The sequence below is a fragment of the Alligator mississippiensis genome, unplaced genomic scaffold, assembly GCF_030867095.1.
Source record: "Alligator mississippiensis isolate rAllMis1 unplaced genomic scaffold, rAllMis1 scaffold_41, whole genome shotgun sequence".
Lineage (NCBI taxonomy): Eukaryota > Metazoa > Chordata > Crocodylia > Alligatoridae > Alligator > Alligator mississippiensis.
This window is the reverse complement of record NW_026775350.1, coordinates 32,252-51,709: the sequence shown is the minus strand read 5'-3', so window position 1 is coordinate 51,709 and position 19,458 is coordinate 32,252. Positions and strand designations below refer to the sequence as shown.

The 19,458-nt window shown below is 53.3% G+C and overlaps 1 non-coding gene across 1 annotated transcript; it reads right to left on the bottom strand.

Moving 5' to 3' along the window:
* Window positions 1-6,582: 6,582 nt before the first annotated feature.
* On the bottom strand, window positions 6,583-6,654 carry TRNAG-UCC (transfer RNA glycine (anticodon UCC)). Its single transcript has one exon. It is a non-coding gene; the product is annotated as a tRNA-Gly (tRNA).
* Between the last annotated feature and the right edge of the window lie 12,804 nt (window positions 6,655-19,458).

Genomic DNA, 19,458 nt, shown 5'->3' with positions numbered 1-19,458 from the left:
GCATCATCACAGATCCTCACGGGAGGTGAGTAGCTCCGTACCAGCTATGAACAGACTGCCCAGAGAAGTTTTCCATCTCTTGATTCCTCTGTGAAATCCAATGGAATATGAACTTTTATCTCTACCCAGGACAGCAGCAAGGAGAGGGGAGCAGTGCCACAGCCACTGCCTGTGCCTGAGACTGCATCCGGTCCACATGCAGCAGCCATACCCCCTCCACCCCAACCATGACGACAACCACAACCAGCAGCACCAGACCAGCGGCCTACTCCACCCCTCTGTCCCTTCCCATGCTGAGCCTTCCAGTGCCAGAAGAAGAGCTGGTGCTGGATCTTAGTGCCCTAGCAGGGGAAGTTCTGGGGAAGGAGGGGAATCAGCTAAGTTTGTGCTTGACACCCTCAAGTTTCCCTTCAGGCCAGGTCTACTTCCCCAGAAGGCACTTTGGAGGATGTTGATGTACAGGTGGAGGCAAGCAGCTCAGCTGAGTGTGCTCCTCCTCTTGCTGTGCCTCTGCCTGCTGAGGAGGGGGAAAGCGCAGCAGCATCCATAGATGCACCCACACCCCAGAAGTGAGCGCGTAGTGTGGTCTGGGATCACTTTGAACTGGCAGATGATCCCACGTACACTATCTGCCTGCAATGCCAAGCCAAAACCAGCTGGGGAAGGGAACAAAACAGATGAGCACCAGGGGGATTCTGATGTATCTCTGCAGGGAGAGCCCCCTTGCCCTTGCTCCTTCTCAGCCTGGCAGCAGCGGGAGCATGCCCAAAGAGAAGTCCCCCACTTGCTCCAAATCTCCCGTCCCCCCATACCAGAGGCAGGCCACGCTGCAACAGTGGGGGAAAGGTGGAGAGAAAGTGGGTCATGTTGCAAGGCCGAGCGAGCTCACCCAATGCATTGGGGAGATGCTTGCTGTCAATGGCCAGGCCTTCTTCGTTGAGCGGCCAGGCTTCAGGTACCTCATGGCACTTGCAGTCCCATCACACCAAATGCCCGCATGCACCACCTTCAGTAGGAAGGTGGTGCCATCTCTGTATGAACCATGCACGGGGTACTTGAGGGAGGGGCTGTGCAAGACAGGTCTGCAGGTGACCTTACACTTCTCCTTAGATATGTGGAGCACCCAGGGTGGACATCATGCCTGCCTCTCCTTCACAGGGCACTGGTGTGACCAGTCAGTCTGTCGGTGGGCTCTCCTTCAAGTCGAGGAGATGGATGAGTCCCATACAGCAGGAGAGGTCATGGGCGCCATGAACTGCCCGGTTCAGGTGTGGCTTGCTGTGCAGGGAAGCTCACCAGCAGGTTCATGGTCACCAACAATGCGGCCAGTATGGGCAAGGTGGTCTGTGATGCCAACTTTGATGACATCCGCTGTGTGGCACGCAAGTTGCACATTGTTGTCACGGATGCCTTAGAGGGGGACAGGGCTGCCGGTGATGGTGGCAGCCAGCACCACCAGAAAGCTCATTTCCAAATGCAGGAAGGTGGCAGCTACCTCCACTGGAGCATCAAGGGGGGCAAGATGCTGTGGGACAAACAAACAGAGCTGAACATCCTGCAACACAAAATCATGCAGGATGTGGAGATTCGGCAGAATTCCACATTCCTGATGCTCGAGAGGCTGGTGGAGCAACAGACGGCCATCCATGAGATTGCCCTGCTTGGGGAGATTGGAATCGCACTCCTGCCCCCCTACCCCCGGTATCCCCTTTGTGGGATACCATCTTCCAGATCTCGGTGGTCCTCAAGCCCTGCCTTTAGGCCCCCAAGAACCTCGGTGCTGCTGCTGCCCTCCTTAGCCAGGTGATCCCCACAGTGAGGGAACTTCAGAGTCAAATGGCGAGCTTGCAGCGGATCAATGATCCTGGCTGGCTCCAGCTTGATATCCCTTGCAGTCCAGTACAGTCCACGTGCTGGCTGCCATGTCTGACCCAAGGGTGAAGGGCCCTGGATGTGCCAGGCAAGCACTGAATCAGTGGATGGAGGTGCTGATAAAGAAAGTCAGGAAGGCAGAATGACAGAGGTGGTTGGATGTGGAACAGGGGGATACACTGTCTCATGCTAGCACATCATCCACGAGCCAATCTTGAGCTCCACCACAGGTGCATGTCTTCTATAGTGGGGTCCAGAGCCACCAGACCCCAGCATGAGGCAGATAGCACTCACCCCTTGGTGGCTGCCTATGTTGCCGAGGATGTGGAGCCACTGGTGTGTGACCCCTTGGCCTACTGACCAGTGTGCAGAGTGAGAGGGTGTTGAGCATCACTGGGGATGTAGTGACACCCCACCGCACCTGCTTGGACGGTGGTTTAGTGGAGCAGCTGTTGTTCCTGAAGGTGAACCTCCCGCTGCTGGGGTTCCCCAAGCTCCAGGTGTAGATGGACTGAGTGCCACCCTCCTCACTCCGTCCACACCTATTTCCTTTTTTCATTTTTCAAAAACCAGGTAATGCCCCGCTGTCAGCTTGAGGGGGCACTAACGGCATCACCATCCCACAGGGGAAGAACATGTCCTGGAGAGCTCTTACTCCTGCCAGGATGAACTTGGAGGTATGGGATGGGGGGATGGGGAAGGAGGGGGCCCCAGGTCCTGGGCATCACCAGTAAAACTTCACCCTGCCACTGTAGGGAGGGTTGGTGACACTGCTGGCGGTGTGGCAGCCCTGTAAATGCCAGGACCAACAATCCGCTGGTGAAAGGTGGGTAGGAGGTACCATAACCTCCATCTAGTGCATGCACACAGTCCTCACTGTGGCCTCCCTGGGGCACACTGCCATGTTGTGCAGGGGCCCCAGTGCCAGGAAGAGCACACCTGAAGACACACACAGTGTCGCTCACCAGTGTCACGAGTTTTGCCTGTCAACAGCCAGAGATGCAGGGCCCCAGAGCCCAGAGTGCCCCGCACCTATCTCCTTGAATGTTGGCAGGTGTCATGTGCTCAGAACGGGCTACCATTGTGGTATGTTTAATCAAAATCAAGTCAGAAATGACAAAGGTATAGCCTGTTTTGAACTTCCACTTTATAGCCTACGGGCTGAATATCGAAACAGGCACGAAATGGGAAACTCTTGACGAAGCGACACAGAACAGCCGCTTTGACTCGAAACAAAAGTCGGGGCACACTCTGCAACTTCACTGGAACATAGATGTGTCTGTATGCCCTGGTCCTAACTTCTCATGTTCACTAGGTTGGCCACCTGAGTGTAGCATTGAGCAGCGGACTTTGGTCCTATAACATCTGCAAAGTGATTGTGACTGTGAGTGTGACTGTGTGTGTGTTAGAGCTCTTTTGAATCTTATAATCAATAAACATGGCATCTTGAAATATCTCCCTCATAAGGTCTCGCTCATCACGCGAGGCAGCTGGTCATTTGTGCAACACAGAGGCAGCCACATGTGATGCCAGACACATCACTCCTTTGTGCCTTTCCTGCATTAATCCAATGGGTAGCTAGGCTTGGATGAAATTTCCTTATTGAGCTGCCTACAGCGGAGTTCAAAATCATCTGGCCCCTTTGCGGCCATTGTGCAGGTTGCATGCAGAGCACAGTGCTATGACATGTGGCCCACGGGGGTGGACTTTGATGGCAGCAGCATAAATAGTTGTGGCTGTCACAGTGGTGGCAACTAATTCTGCCACCAGGTTCCTCACTGTCCTCTTCCTGGGCCAGACGGCATGGCTCCTCAGTCTAGAACCACCTGGTAGGTGCTATATTTGAGAGCCCTGGCCTGCAGTATTAATTTGTGATTTGAATATTTGAGGGAATGACTTGGTGTCAGCTGTGACTTTGACTTGGTGATACCATTGCTCTGTTGTTAAAAAGCTTGGTGAAATGATGGAGGTAATTTAATATAAGACACTAAAGTGAGTATTTGCTTGCTTGTCCCTTGTAATAAAAGGCACAGCTGGAATAAAAAAGTGTCTGGAAAAGCACCCCTCCTGCCTGGGAAGATGAGACTGCAGTGATGTCCCTGCCTAGCTCCAGCAGAGGGTTGGGCCGCAGGAGGCAAGAGAACGGGGAAGGTCCCAGGTAAAACAGGGCTGCTGCGGGGTTGGAGGAGAGGAATGGCCCCTGCTTCCCCCAGGCCTGAACTGTCCCCCGACCCTCTTATTTGCATTCATCTCATGTAGAGGCTTGACTGTGTGTTTGACTCATCTTGTGCAGAACTTGTCCTGCTGGAGGACTGGGACAGTGTGAGCTGGAGAGAAGCACAGCAGAAGTTGAGCTGTGGGGGCTGGTCCTGAGGGATTCACCTTAGGGAGACGTCACTGGGAAGTAGAAATGAAAGTGGGGGTGATGCAAATACTTCTGGGAAGATTCCTAAAGGCTCTATGAACAGTCCTGGCTTATACTGCATCTCTTGACCTGAGAGAGGGCTCTGGGCTGTGGGTGAGGAAGAGTACATGCTGAGTTCATTGGTTTCCAACCAGCCTTGCACAGGAGGGAGAATCCCACCCCTAGGAAATCCCTCCCGGCATTAGGTGCCTGGACCAGGCAACAGAGACCTGTGCCACCCACTCTTCTCCCCACTTTCCTTCCCTTTGCCTGGGACAGGGCTGCTAAAACTCCTGCTGCCTGCGGGGACGGACCTGGGCCTTGCAACAGCACTTTCTGGAGCAGAGCTGAGCCGTGCAGGAAGTCAACTCCTGCTCCCTTTCCCTCCCAAGGAGCAGAGGTGGAGGGCGGGTGGTTTTTGCACGAGAAAGAGGAGGAGAAGGAAGTAGGACACAAAAGGACTCCGCTCTGTGGCCCGTACGGGGATCGAACCCGCGACCTTGGCGTTATTAGCACCACGCTCTAACCAACTGAGCTAACCGGCCACCGTACGACAGCTCCTGGGACGAGCAGTCATTCAGACCCGCCCCTCTCTCACTGCCGGCTCCGCCCAGCAGCTGCCGCAGGACACGGGCAGCAGAGGAGCAGGCCATGAGCGCCGCCGGCCCCTGTCCCAGGCAGCGGGCTGCTTCCCTGCTCCGCCGCCGCCAGAGCGCACGGACCTAACCCCGTGCTGTCCAGGCTCCTCCAGCCCAGCCCAGCCCAGCCCTGCGCTGGTCACAAGTGTCCCCTGGGGCCCGTGGCTGCTGATCCTGTGGGGACACAAGTGCCTGCGCTTCCCTGCTCCAGCAGTGCCAGCCCTGCACCAGCCCTCGCAGCACTCGCCATGCTGGGTCCCAGCAGGATGCATGGAGGGGGAGGCTGCCGGGGGGAGTGGTGCACGGGGCATGGAGTGGGAGGCAGGAGTGGCCGGGCTGAAGGCTGCAAGCAAAGCCCGTGTGTGTGTGGGGTCCCGGGGTTTTATTTGCTGCCCCGTGGACCCGGCAGGGAAGCGCTGGTGGAGGGAGCACAGGGAGGGGCTGTGGGGTTTGGTGAGAGGGAAAAGCAGCACCACATCATTGGGGCATCCAACCTGGGGTGCCCGTGGGACAACAGGGACACTCACCATGACCCTGACAAGGACAAGGCTGGTGCTGGAGCTGTCGCTCAGCCCTGGGCCATGGAGAAGGGAGTCAGGCTCCCAAGAGCCAGCTGTTGCCAGGAGCGGGACAAGGACGTGTGTTGTGGCCACTGTAGGGGCAGGTGCAGCTGGGAGAAGGCAGGTGGGGATTTGGCCTTGTCCAGAGGTGTTCTCAGGCTGGACAGCTGGTGCTCACCCTCTCACACTCCAGCCCCTCTGTAACGGTGCCAGGACATGTGGGGATGAGGACGGGGCTGAGCCCTCCCCAGGGGCTTGGCAAAGGCTGCCGGGCATCGGTCACATGGAAGGTCACTCCTGTGTGAATGTCCCGTGTCCCTCTCTTCCCCCTGAGCCTCCTTCCATCTCCTCTGCCTTGCCTCTGCCTCCCTTCAGCTGAAAAACCCCAAGTGGGAGGGGCTCATCTCCACTCGGGGCTGCACTGTCTGCCAGTGTGGTGAGCAGGGCGAGCGAGCGTGAAAGGTTTCATCTGCTGGAGCCTGCGGTGAACCGGAGCCAAGATCACCCCTCTCTGCTGCCCCGGCTCGGCCTGCTTGTGCAGAGAGGGATCCGGTGGGAGCCGCTCCCCACCTGTCAGCTAATCCAGTGGTTCTCCACCTGCTACCTTATTTGTCCCCTGCCAAGCGAGGCGGCAAAAGGGAAACTGGAAGCCCCTCCGTGGCACTTCCATTCTCGCAGCCATAAGCCAAGTCCCACTTTTTCCACCGTGGCCTGGGCCAAAGCAGCCTGCGTGGGGCCTCCCTCCCTATCCCCTGGCACACTGATGCTGGGGTGTGAATGCCTGGTGCACCGGACTCAGTGGGAGGGGTGGCAGCAGGAACTTCTGGTCTATGAAGGTAAAGCCCGAAATGCAGCACCCGCCAACACCCTGTGTGTGTCTCGCGTACCCCAAGGGTACACATACCACAGGTTAAGAAACACTGGCCTTATCCAACTCTTAGGGCACCTGAGCAAATTCCTAAACCACGGGGAAAAGCCTCCGCCCCTCTGGACTGGAGAGATCCTCACTGTTTTTCTTGGCATCATGTTTCTCTTCCCTCCCTTCTCTCGCAGTGTGGATATTGAGGGCTGAGGAAGGAAGCAAAAGTGGGGGGAAAAAAGGAGGATCTGCGTTGGCCGGGAATCGAACCCGGGTCAACTGCTTGGAAGGCAGCTATGCTCACCACTATACCACCAACGCAGGCCAAATCTGCAGTTGCCAATCAGCTAAACAAGGAGGAAACCCTGGTACTGTGTTTCTGTTTCGCAGGGCCCTAGTCCTGCTCCACTCCTGGCCTCTCAGATTTCTCCAACTGGGGATATGGGATCATGTCAGAACCTGTGGATTTGCACCTGCTTCTGCCCATCCCGGACTGGTGCAACCCGGGGAGTGTCCAGCCTTCCCTGGACATCAGAGGAGGGTCTGGGACCACAGAGCTGGGAGAGAGGAGCAGAGCACAGCCCAGGAGCAGACCCTGAGCAGGGAGGTGGCACAAGCGGGTGTGTTGCATGGGAGCGGGGATCCCTGGAGGTCTGGGGAGAGGGTCCAACTGGTCTGAGTTGCCGGGCGGGCTCCAGCCTTGGGCCAGGTGGGGCCGGTCGCTATTCTCCCTCCGGTTCCAGCCACGGTGCTCATTTTCACTGGGTCCCTCCGGTCCTTGGCACGGTTATTTGTAGCATTGTTCTTTCACCATTTCATTTCCATCAGCCCTTGTCTTCCATAGGCCTAAAGAAGCTCCAGGCCTTGAACTGGGAGCTAACCCTGCACACAAGGGGCAAGGCCCCAGGAGGAGGTGAGCTGCCTTCGGTGCCCGAACATCGCAGGCTCCCACTACTCTGCTCGGCTCACACCAGGCAACTGCCTCCCACCCCAGCTGAGAGTGGCAGCAAGGCCTGGCTTCATCTCTGCTGGGCAGGTCGGAGCTGGCCGGGCATGGGGCGGGCACTTCCAACCCCAGCGTCCCTCCTGCCGAGGCGGAGGCTGCAGTATAAAATACTTGTGTTGTCAGAGGCGGGTCATAGATTCATAGTTTGTAGGGTAGGAAGGGACCTTGACAGATCATCAAGTCCGACCCCCTGCCATGACAGGAAATAGTAGTGGGGTCAAACGACCCCAGCAATTTGTTCATCTAGCCTCCTCTTAAAGACCCCAGGGTAGAAGCCAGCACCACTTCTCTTGGAAGCTGGTTCCAGATCCTAGCCACCCTGACAGTGAAGTAGCGCCTCCTGATGTCTAGTCTGAATCTACCCTCTGCCAGCTTGTGAGCATTATTTCTAGTCACTCCTGGTAGTGCTCTGGGGACAGGGACTCCCCCAATGATTGCTAGTCCCCCCTGACTAGTTATAACAGGCCACTAGATCCCCCCTCAGCCTTCTCTTGTGGAGGCTGAACAGGTTCAGGTCCCGTAGCCTCTCCTCGTAGGGCCTGCCCTGCTGCCCCCCATCACACTGGCGGCCCTCCTCTGGACCCTCTCAATGCTGTCCACATCCCTCCTGAATTGCGGCACCCAGGACTGGATGCAGTACTCCAACTGCAGCCTGACCAGTGTCGCATAGAGGAGGAGGATCACCTCCTTGGACCTGCTTGAGATGCATCTGTGGATGTATGACAAGGTGTGGTTGGCCTTCCTGACAGCGTCCCCACACTCAGCCCATGTTCATTTTGGCAGCAATAATGACTCCAAGATCCTTTTCTGCCTCTGCACTGACGAGAAGGGAGTTCCCCAGCCTGTAGGTATGCTGCAAGGTGCTTTTTACCCCCTCGTCCAAGTCACTGATGAAGATGTTGAACAGTGCAGGTCCGAGGACTGAGCCCCAGGGGAACTGTCCTGTGGGGGATGCAGAGCCTTGGAGGGGATGGCGGCAGCTGGTGCCATGGGCAGAGATGGCGCAAGAGCAGGTCCTGGGGCACCACTGTCGCAGAGCAGTGGCAAGAGCTGTCTGTCCACAACCCGAGGCAGGAGCATGTGGCAGGGCTGCATTTCCAACGCAGAGTCCCTCCAGCCGAGGCACAGGCTACAGTACTAAATACTTGTGCTATCAAAGGGGATCATGAAGATGCTATTTGAAGCATGATGACAACTTTAGGATACCCACAGCAGAGTGGCGCAGCGGGAGCGTGCTGGGCCCATAACCCAGAGGTCGATGGATCGAAACCATCCTCTGCTAAATGCTTCTTTTTTTTTTGCTCTTTCTCCTCCTGAGGATGTGCTGTGCTTTTCCCTCAGTCCTGAAGCTTTGTTCCTGGCTTGGCCACACCGTGGTGCCAAAACCAAGGGCGAGAAACCAGCAACAAATTCAGACACAGCCACCAGTACCTGGTGCAGCCACACACAGGGACCGTGGCATGAGTTCCACTGACCCCTTGGACCCAAGGAGCTGCTGCGTGTCCAGGCTTGTGAAAGAGGGTTTCTCAAGCAGCGACTGTGGCACCCTCGGGCACCTTGAAATCCTCAGAGAAAGTCGGAGTCTCTCCAAGGCAATGTTAGATGTGGAGGAAGTGTGCGGAGCCTGCCAGAATGAGCTACCGAGATAGGAGGGATCCCCTGTCCATGTGACTTTCAGCCCTGTGGTGGGTGCATTCATGTTTCCTGGGATACCTGTGGTGTGCTAGGGGTTAAAAAAAGAAAGACAGAAAGGGATTTTCAGAAGCCAGGCTGCTGAGTGAAGAGGAAGAGCCTGTCACTAGAAGGAAAGGTAAGCCGGCTCCTTGAAAGAATGATGGGAGTCAGGCTGATGACAAGGGAGGTAGAGATTTATGGACAGCTGACTGAGGAGCAGAGGTCCCAGTCAATGCTTTTCAATCAGTTTGTGTCCTTTGTCAGAAGCGCCGTGCGGCAATACAGGAACCTCCTGTTATACAGGCACACCAAGCTCAATCAAACAGACTGCGTTAAAATGTTTCTGAGTGAACTTCAGTCTCACCACCGGAAATCAGTGAGTGAGAGTGAAGAGGATATAGCCAACTCCATCTGGAAAGTCAACACCTGGTGCAGGTTGTTTAAAGACCCCTTGGGAGGGGAAGTGAAGAGAGAGAATGAAAAGGAGACATATGCAACTAGACCTGGAGACAGCGAGAAGGACTACAACAGGACCAGGACACTGGCTCCACCTCATGCTCAGCACATTGGAGCTTTGAAACTCAGTAACCTGTGGACTTGTCTAGCAAGGGGCACGAGGGCAGGCAGGGGATGCGGCATATGCACAGTGACGGCAGTCCTGCCCTGTTGCCCTTGTGGTGGGCGAACGTTGGTGCTCCTGCACTAAGGCACCGACCTCACTGCACCCAACTGACTTCCAGGCTCCTAGTGCCTGTCTGGGGGTGCCTCACATCTGGCCGACCCCCTTCCTGGAGCACAGCCACTAGCCTGGGGGTAACGCTGCCAACACCCAGGCTCTGGATTGATCATAGGTCTGTGCCTCCTGGGAAACACAGGCCTAGTAGCCCTTGAAGGTACTTGACCCACTTCAAGAACTTGGGGATCATCCCTCTGTTTTAAGCACAAATAGTGTTCTCCCTTAATCAGCTGAACCAAGGGGACCCAATGCATAATCTAGCCCCTCTCCCAAGAAGTAGATTACTAAGGAGTATCATCCAGAGGCAGGTGGAGATTGCCTCTGGAGGCAGGCAGTTCATTGATCATAAGTTTCAAGAGAAAGTGCAAGTTTCAGATGGTCCAGCTTCTTTCTCTGAGTTTTTCTGATGTTGGACCAGCAACAAGACTGGCGCCAGCACAGCCTGGCATCCTTTAAGATGCCTAAAATGACTAAAGAGGATGACCCGGAGGCATATATTGAGGCCTTTGAACGGAATGCCCTCGTGGCAGGGTTGGATAAGAGATACTGGGCCAGCCAGCTGGGGGCCTTAGTAGTGGGCAAGGCCCAAGCCGCGTACCGGGCCCTGTTGAGGGAGGATGCCCTGGACTACGAGTCCGTAAAGGAAGCCATCTTATATCGCTTGGAGATCAACCCCGAGCACTACCGGCGCCGATTCCGAGCTAAGAAGGGCCATGAGATAAGACAGCCGAGACAGCTGTTACAACAGTTGCATGACTTGCTGGATAAGTGGGTGAGCCCAGCGGGGCATGACCGAGAGGCACTAGCCGACCAGATCGTCCTGGAGCAGTTCAAGAACGACTTAGAGGAGCGGACGCAACGATGGGTCCGGCAGCATACCCCACAGAATTGTGAGGAAGCTCTGAGGTTGGCCGAAGTTTTCTCTGCCTCGGAGGCATACTACCCCAGGGAGAGAAGGAGCCAGGGCCCCTCGATGGCAGCCCCACGAGAACCGGAGCGCAGGCGTCCACCCGACCGAGGGACTCCCAGGGATACGGTATGTTTCCGGTGCGGGCAGAAGGGCCATTTTTCCAGAGAATGCCCGCGGCAGGCCACAGAATGGTGGGCCCCGGATAACCAAACAAAAGCCCCAGCAGAGCGGTGGCGAGGCCAAGGCCTCAGTGAGCCTATGGACTGCAGTTATGTGGTTGGCGGAGGGAACGTGGCTTGGAAGTGCCCAGTTGTCACAGCGTGGGTGGAAGGCCGCCCCGTGTGAGCTACCTTGGATTCGCGATGTGCTCAATCCTTCATCAGGGAAGATTTGATACCACCGCACCGTCGGGGGACAGCTTCCCCCATGAGAATTCCCTGCCTCCATGGGGATGCGAAGCAGACCGAGTGCCAGTGGGTCCGCCTACAGGTAACGGAGCATCAGGGAGAACTCCTGGTGGGCGCGGTGCCCCGGTTAGCCTGTGAAATGCTCCTGGGGCACGACTGGGCACCGATCTACGACGTCTTAGACAGGGTAAGGGACGCAGAAGTGGCCTGTAAAAGGATCCAGGGCCGAGAGGGCTGGTTGGGCGAGCTGGAAGAAGGCAAAGGGCCAGCAGATGAGGCGAATATGTTGGACCTCGACAACCTCACGAGTAGTCTCCTGTTCCGCGACGCCCAGGAGAAGGATCCGGAGATTGGGGCACTTCGAGAGCAGGCCCAAGGTACCCAGAGGGCCTCTACGTTGACAACGGAAGGACGAGCCCACTTTGAGGTAAGGGATCGACTCCTGTACCGCCTACAGGGGGACGGGGGGGAGGAGGTTGAGGGTCCGCAGCTAGTGGTGCCCGCCCAATTCCGCCAGGCTATTTGGAAGTTGGCGCATGCAAGCCCCGTAGGGGGGCATCTGGGCCGAGACAAAACCCTCGCGAAGGTGAACAGATGGTTTTTTTGGCCCGGGATGAGGGAGGAAGTAGCCCGCCGGTGTGCGGCCTGCCCCATTTGTCAAAAGACCAGAACCGAATGCCCTCCTCAGGCCCCCCTCCAATCCATGTCTGTTATTACCACCCTGTTCTCGAGGATCACATTAGACGTCGTGGGCCCTGTGCCCCGCAGTAGCTCGGGTCACCAATATATCCTAGTTATCATGGACTATTCCACCCGATACCCGGAGGCAATCCCCCTGCGAACGGTAACGGCCCCGCGTATCACGGAGGAACTAATAAACTGGATAGCCCGAGTGGGGATCCCACAAGAAATCCTGACAGACCAAGGGAAAAATTTCATGTCTGGGGTTCTAAGATCGGTATGCCAGACCCTTCAGATAAAGCAGCTCCGCACCTCGGTCTACCATCCCCAGACCAACGGGCTGGTAGAACGCCTTAACGGAACCATAAAACGGGCATTGCGCCGGTGCATACAGGGGGATCCCCGGAAATGGGACCTCCTCCTCCCCCTAATACTATTCACTCTCAGGGACACCCCCCAAGAATCCACAAAGTTCTCACCATTCGAGCTAGTATTGGGGCATCGCCCGCGGAGCCTATTACAGGTCCTAAGAGAAGAATGGGAGCGAGGAGAAGGACCCTCCCAGGAGCCGAAGACATACCAGCAGACGTTCCAACAGAGGATCAGATTGGCCCGGGATCTGGCCCACGAGGACCTCAGGGAAGCCCAAACCCGCCAAAAGGGCCAGTATGATCGCCGGGCCAAGGAGCAAGAATTCGAACTGGGGCAGAGGGTCCTGGTATTGCTCCCCACGTCCACCAGTAAGCTCCTAACGCAGTGGCAGGGGCCGTTCGAGATCCTCCGCCGGGTGGGGCCCGTAGATTATGAGGTTCACAGACCCGGACACCTCCGGGAGAAGCAGATCTATCACGTAAACCTCCTGCGGGAATGGCGGGATCCCAAGGGCTGGGCAGCCTTTTCCAAGGCCGAGGACGAAGAACTAGGACCCCAAGGGCCGGAAAGAAGGATGGAGCCCGCTTCAGAAAATACCCCGGTCAGGCTGGGGGAGGAACTAACTCTGGCACAACAGCGAGAGGCCCAAACCCTGATAAATGAATTCAGAGGGGTCTTTCGCGAAGAGCCCGCCTGGGTTCGGAATGCGTGCCATGCCACAAAAACACCCCCTGGGGCAATAGTGAGGGAGAGATGGCGACCCATTCCCCACCATCTCCTGGAAACGGTCCGCAAAGAAGTTGAGTCCATGTTGCAGCTAGGAGTTATCCGGCCTTCCAGAAGTCCCTGGAGAAGCCCATTGATACTTGTGCGTAAGCCGGACGGATCATTAAGACTTTGTGTGGACTACCAGCGCTTGAATGCCATGGCAGTCTTTGATGCATTCCCCATGCCCCACATGGCAGAGCTGGTAGAAAGGATAGGAGACGCATGGTATATATTGACCCTTGACATGGCCAAGGGATATTGGCAGATTCCGGTAGCCAAGAGAGACCAGCAGAAGACGGCATTCGGCACCCCGTGGGGGCTGTACGAATTTGTTAGGATGCCTTTTGGATTGCACGGCGCCACCGCAACATTCCAACGTTTGATGGACCAAATCCTGGTGCCCCACACCGAATATGCAGCAGTGTATATAGATGACATCATCATATACACCCGGACTTGAGAGCAACACAAGGGAGCCCTTCGGGCCGTCCTCGCAGAGTTGAGGCGCGTCGGCCTAACCGCAAATCCTCGGAAGTGCGCTTTTGCGCAGAAAGAAACAAAATATTTGGGATTCTTGGTCGGCAGGGGCACAATTAAACCTTTGGCCGACAAAGTAGAAATTATCCGAAATTTTACGGCCCCACAAGATTGTCGCCAGTTATGGTCCTTTCTGGGACTAACCAACTATTATAGGCGATTTGTACCCCATTTCGCAGAATTAGCAGCACCCCTGTCGGGGGCCCTCAAAGGGCGGAAAACGGGAGTAGTCAGGTGGTCGGAGGAAATGATACAAAGTTTTGAAAAGTTGAAGAGGGCATTATGCGAAGACGTCATAATTCATACCCCTGACTTCCGAAAACCCTTTATCTTGCAGGCGGACGCCTTGGAGACGGCGGTGGGTGCAGTCCTCACCCAAGGGGGGGGGGGGCGAAAGACCTGTGGCATACGCGAGCCGCAAGCTACTACCGGCAGAAAAAAGGTACGCCACTATCGAGCACGAGTGCATGGCAATTCGGTGGGCGGTGGATTACTTCAGGTACTACCTGATGGGCAGGGAATTTACACTAGTGATGGACCACGCCCCACTGAAGTGGCTAAGTACAGCCAAGTCCGATAATGCTCGGATCACCCGGTGGGCATTAGCGCTCCAACCGTATAAATTCCGCGTCACATACTGACCCGGGAAAACCAACACCGTGGCGGACTTCTTATCTAGGTGTGGAAATGAAGACCAGGCCGGGGACCAAAAGGATCCAGGGAAAGGGTGGACCGACCCTACAGGTACGACCCGCAAGGGAAACAAAGCAGCACCCCAAGGCATCCCCAGCAAGAGCGAGGCAGGTCCGGTTAGTCACCCACACAAGAGTTGCCCGAGAGTGCCTTCTGGAGCAGAGGCGGGCACAATACAAACAAACAATTTCTACAGACCGGTCTTTTTAACAAACTACAAAATACAGTAACTTAAACATATAACAACAACTATTGGTCATCATCTGATGGGAGAACATCTGTTTGGGACTCCCCCCTCTTATTAGCTAGTGAAATGCAGTTCATAACGAAGTACTCGTAGCGAAACGTCCATCTTCTCCCATAGCAGACAATGCCAATTAAAATACTTCCCAGTACTAGAAAGAGACTTATCCCTACTGCACTACCGATGATGGTACCCCGACTGCGTCCCTGCGTTACTGTTAAGGTTAATGTTGACGCTAAACCCATAATGCTATTCGTTGAAGGATACCATGAAACCGTGGGTGATCGTGTGGTAGTGATGGTGGAGAGATCTAATACGTAAATAGTCTTTTGATTGCTTCTTTTACCAAGGGAATTTGTCACCCTACAAATGTCAGTCCCGCCATGATTGTGGGTTAGTGGGCTATTGAAATGCAGAGTATTGTTTACAGACAGTAAGCCTTTAGGCCATTGTCCATCTAATCTGGCCCAGGTAAACTTTATAGGTGGTGGATTGGAATTAGTTTTGCACTTAAGCTGAATATTTCTTTGTCCAACAAACCAATTTTTATCATAGCCAGTTATTGACACTTCAGGAGCATATTGGATGTCTAGTTCGTGAGCGTATCTTATTTCTTTGTTTAAAGCTGGGTGTTTCACGATACAAGTTATACGTCTTCCCCTCGCAAATTTAGTGGGAATGATCTTATATCGGCTTATAACTGTTACCATTCTATTTGGAAAGGAAATTGAACTACACTCCACTTTACTAAAGTCTCCTTCCCAACTTATATTTGCAGCGGGTTTCCCAGTGGCTGCTGTACAAATGGCTGCCACTGCCCACTTTCCATCATCTATTAGAGAATTTGGCCCCTTGGTAAACCTTACAGTGGGCTCAACCAGTACAGTTACAATTGTTACCGATTGTGTATTTCCCAATGGGAATGTAGTTACTTTGCATATATACTTTCCTTCATCATAGAAACTCACATTGTGCAGACTGATTGTCGCATCAATGGGCGAAGAACTTCTAGATAACACCCTCCTGTGGTATTTTCTTTGAATAGAGACCCCATATTCGGGATGATGCACAACAATAGTTTGTGCACTTTTATCATATATCTTTTCCCATGAAACTTGTATTATGGTTTCATTCATGTCAATTATACACCTTAATGTGACATTCTTCCCCCAAACTGTTGTTACGTACGGATCAACAGTAGGTCTAACTAACACACTGCAGCAGAAATGAGAGAGGAGCAGCGCCAGAGCGAGTTCTGACCCGACGGACATTCGCTGCCTCGGTGCCCCCTCCATGGCCGTCACTACGTTGACTCGAGGGAACCGCAGTTGGGTGCTCGATGGATCTCACAATCGAGCGGTTGTAGATTACTGCTTTGTTGAGGTTAGGCCTGTAAAGAAAGAAATCAACAACAAAAGAAAAGAAAAGAAAATCATAATTGAATTTACTATAAAGATACTAGGTAAACGTCGGAACGACGAGTCATCCAGTTGTGATGAGCGATAATAGGGGGATGATCGGGCTTTTCCTCTAATAGGACAGAATAGGTATTAGGATACTGTCCCGACCGTTGAACTGTTCCCTTGTGAACTTGCGGATGAGCTTGGTGGGGGTGTGGTATTGAGATCCACACAAACTCATCTGGTTGGAACTTAGGTTCCCAAGGTAGAGGTTTCTTGACATTAGCTTTGTCCCATAACGGTTTTGTGGTGTTCAGTGAGATGAGAACATCATGATTGAATTTAGTCCAGTTTTTAAACGTCCCTCCTCCTCTGAGACGAAGTTGTTCTTTGTACAGGCCTATGTGTCTTTCTACAACGCCATTGGACTGCGGGTGGTACGGCAGATGGAGATGCCATGCTACATTGTGAAGACGAGCAAATCTGTCTAGAGCGTGAGAGTTAAACGGGGGTCCCCCATCAGACTGAATCTCATGAGGAGGTTGCCAGGTGGCAAATACAGCAGTTGAAGCAGAAACAACAGCAGTGGCATTGCTTTTCCGTTAGGGAATAACTTGTAACTGTCTTGTTCCCAAATCGACAACAAATAATCCTTTATTTGGCGGATTAGACCCTGGGAGCGCTCCTAGCAGATCTACCTGCCAGACTTTTCCTGCCTGGAACTGCGAAGAGTCGAAAGCTCCGAGCTGATGTTTGGTTCTATGACACTTCTCCTTAGCACATATCTCACAGGCCTGAGCTACCTTTTCCCAATCATGCCGAACTCCATACGAGGCCGGCTCCGTAATGGTTTGTCGCCGACGTTGATGGCAAGCTCGTGGTCCCGGGTGGCCCCAATTTTCATGAAGCCACATGAGGAATGGGTTTACTTCAGGACCGGAGGTAGATGTGATAGGCAAAACTACGTCGGTCCAGAGTGGGTCTTCTAAGAGTTTATCGATGACCTCATGTACTGGATCAGTATCCAGACGGTGTGACTTAGTGTGCCTAACCAATGGGAGCCGTGCAAATTTAGTTAACGTTTTCCAGATGTCTTGCCAATCATCCAAATTTTCAGTAGGAAGGGCTGTACCAGTAAGAATCTTGTAAATGTACTGCGAGTCGATTGCGATGATTGGAACTGGGAGCGTATCGTCATGATGTGTCAGACAATGCTCCAGTACCGTGAGGAATCCTAACAACTCACATTTTTGGGCCGAGTTGTCATCCAGGTAGGCTTGAAATATTTCCTTATCGTGACAAGCCTTGCAATAGTACCCATAGCCTCTGCCGTGTCGGGAGGTTCCATCTGAAGCCATCCATGCCGGGGCAGAGGTTCCATACAGTGTAGGGACCTTTTCCTCATCTCCCGGGCTAGGATTGGGCGTCGTATCTTCAAACTTCCAGCAGTGCCAGTTGTAATGGTGGGTAAGCACCAATGTATTCCACGTTTTAGGCTCCCCCTGAAAACGCGGGTCGACTTTTTCCGCACCCAGCAAGGGTAACAATGTGGCACCGGGAGCGCGTAGTGTTCCATACCCCTTGCTAATGGCTCCACTAGCTGTCCAGCTAGGAGGATTTTCCCTATAGCTCCATACCAATGTTGTGCCGCCTGAAGCGTCTTATGGGCAGTGTATACTAGCTCATCGCGAGGGTTGTGCACAACAGCCCACACGTGGTTTGTGGTGAACCCAAGGGTTACAGTTAATGGCTCACCCAGATCGATGGCGTGGAGCTGTGTGTTTTTAACCGTGGCTAGCAGGCGAAGCAGGTTCCGCTGATCTCCTTTCATCCAGGGTGTGGATTTTCCGGATTTGTCATGGATCTGTCGCTGCAACTTAGTGAGGAGCGCCAAATGTCTGGGTTCAACATAATGCCGGTACCAATTTATATGACCTAAAAGCTGTTGGAAGTGTCTCTTAGTAACAGGGAGGAATGTCTTTAATGGATCAATGTTAGGACCATCATGTGAGATTCTGTGGCGGATGGAACCAATATATTGGGTGCTGAGGAACGTGATGTCATCTACAGGATGTAGGCATGACTTTTCTTCGTTGATCGTCCATCCCTCACTTTGAAGGTGACCGACTAGTTGGTTGACTATACTAGAACTAACAGTCAGTGGTGGTAATGATGGTTATGCTGCCTCCTCAACTGGAAGAAACACGGCCCACCTCCACTCCACACAAGAGGCGGCAGGCACCCGCGTGATCTTGCTTCTTTCTGAAGCAAAGTCAGAAGGATATAACACAGTCATTGTCACAATGTGGTAGCTCTATCCAAATAAAGCTTCTGCTGACCTGACCCAAAAGTTTGCTGCGTGTGTTTTCCACGACAACAAGCCGTGACACCGAAGTCCTATTGCTACTGATTGCATTCTGGCCTTGTCTCAGCAGTGAGCTGTGGATGAGAGCAAGCCCATCAAGAACTCAACAATACATTGCTGTGCACAAGGTGGAGTGCTGTGATGAACTAAGGGACGGACTGCTGGGTTTTCATGCCAACGCGGGGTATGATACCACAAGCTAGCTTGCAGCAATTTCTAAAAAGTTTGCTTGGAAGATCTGTGAAACTCATCTCCTGTCTCAATCTGAAGTACCTCACACACCAGATGCCCAAGTACTGGCCATTAGATTCAAGGCCCCCCATGAAGGATGCCTGCGCTTAATTTTCGCTCATTTTTTGACGTAAGTAAGAATAATTTTTCTGTTGCGAAGAGCTCAGAAAGATCAATCGCCACAGACAGGGCAGAGCTGTTTTTTAATACAACAGATTCCCATTTGAAACCTCTAGTTTTATCTTGTGAATTGGGTTTGCTGCGACCCCCGATCGAGAATCAAGTTCTAGACCAGCGGTTCTGAACCAGGCTACATGTACCCCCAGGGGGTACATGAAGCCTCATCGGGGGTAAATGAGATATGTTTCATACACCATCTAACACAGGTCGAAGGGCCTAAAAAATGTGAAAATGCTGGGGCTTTAGTGTCGTTAAAATGCACACGCGCATGGAAACCAGATATCCTACTCCTGCTCCATGCCTCAACCTTGCACCAGAAACGTTGCTCCAAACACCTGTCACTCAGTCGTGTAGTCAAGTCTTTGAACATAGTTGTGTGTTCGAAGTTGTTGTGTTTGCATTTGAGTTTTTTACGTCTTTTTTTTATGCACGTGGCGGTTCCACGCAAGTAACAGTATACATCTGCTTTTTCCTTTCATTTTGGTAAGTACCTATGTTCAGTTTTACATTGTTACCAACCTATGATGTATATTTTAAGGGTTTTACTTTGCACTATTTTTCAGGGACTGAATTCTTGCTTCGTCCATCAATTTATCATGTCAAAGAAGTGTTATTACTAGGATTTGCATGTGCAGTTTGGCTTTACGTTCATGCTTGATACAGATGATTGACAGAAGCCACAATGCTTCCTTCACTCAAAAGGTACTTTGCAATGGATATATGAAGCCATCTAAACTTAAAGAGCACCTTCAGACTGTTCACCCTGAAAATACTAAAGACCCAGAAGCTTTATTCAAAATCAAGCGATCGCAACTTGAAACGAGCATACTCTCCGATCATGGATTTACTCCCCAGAAGCCAGCACTGGAGGCAAGTTATCACGTGGCATTAAGGATGGCCACAGAGAAAAAAGCTGCATAC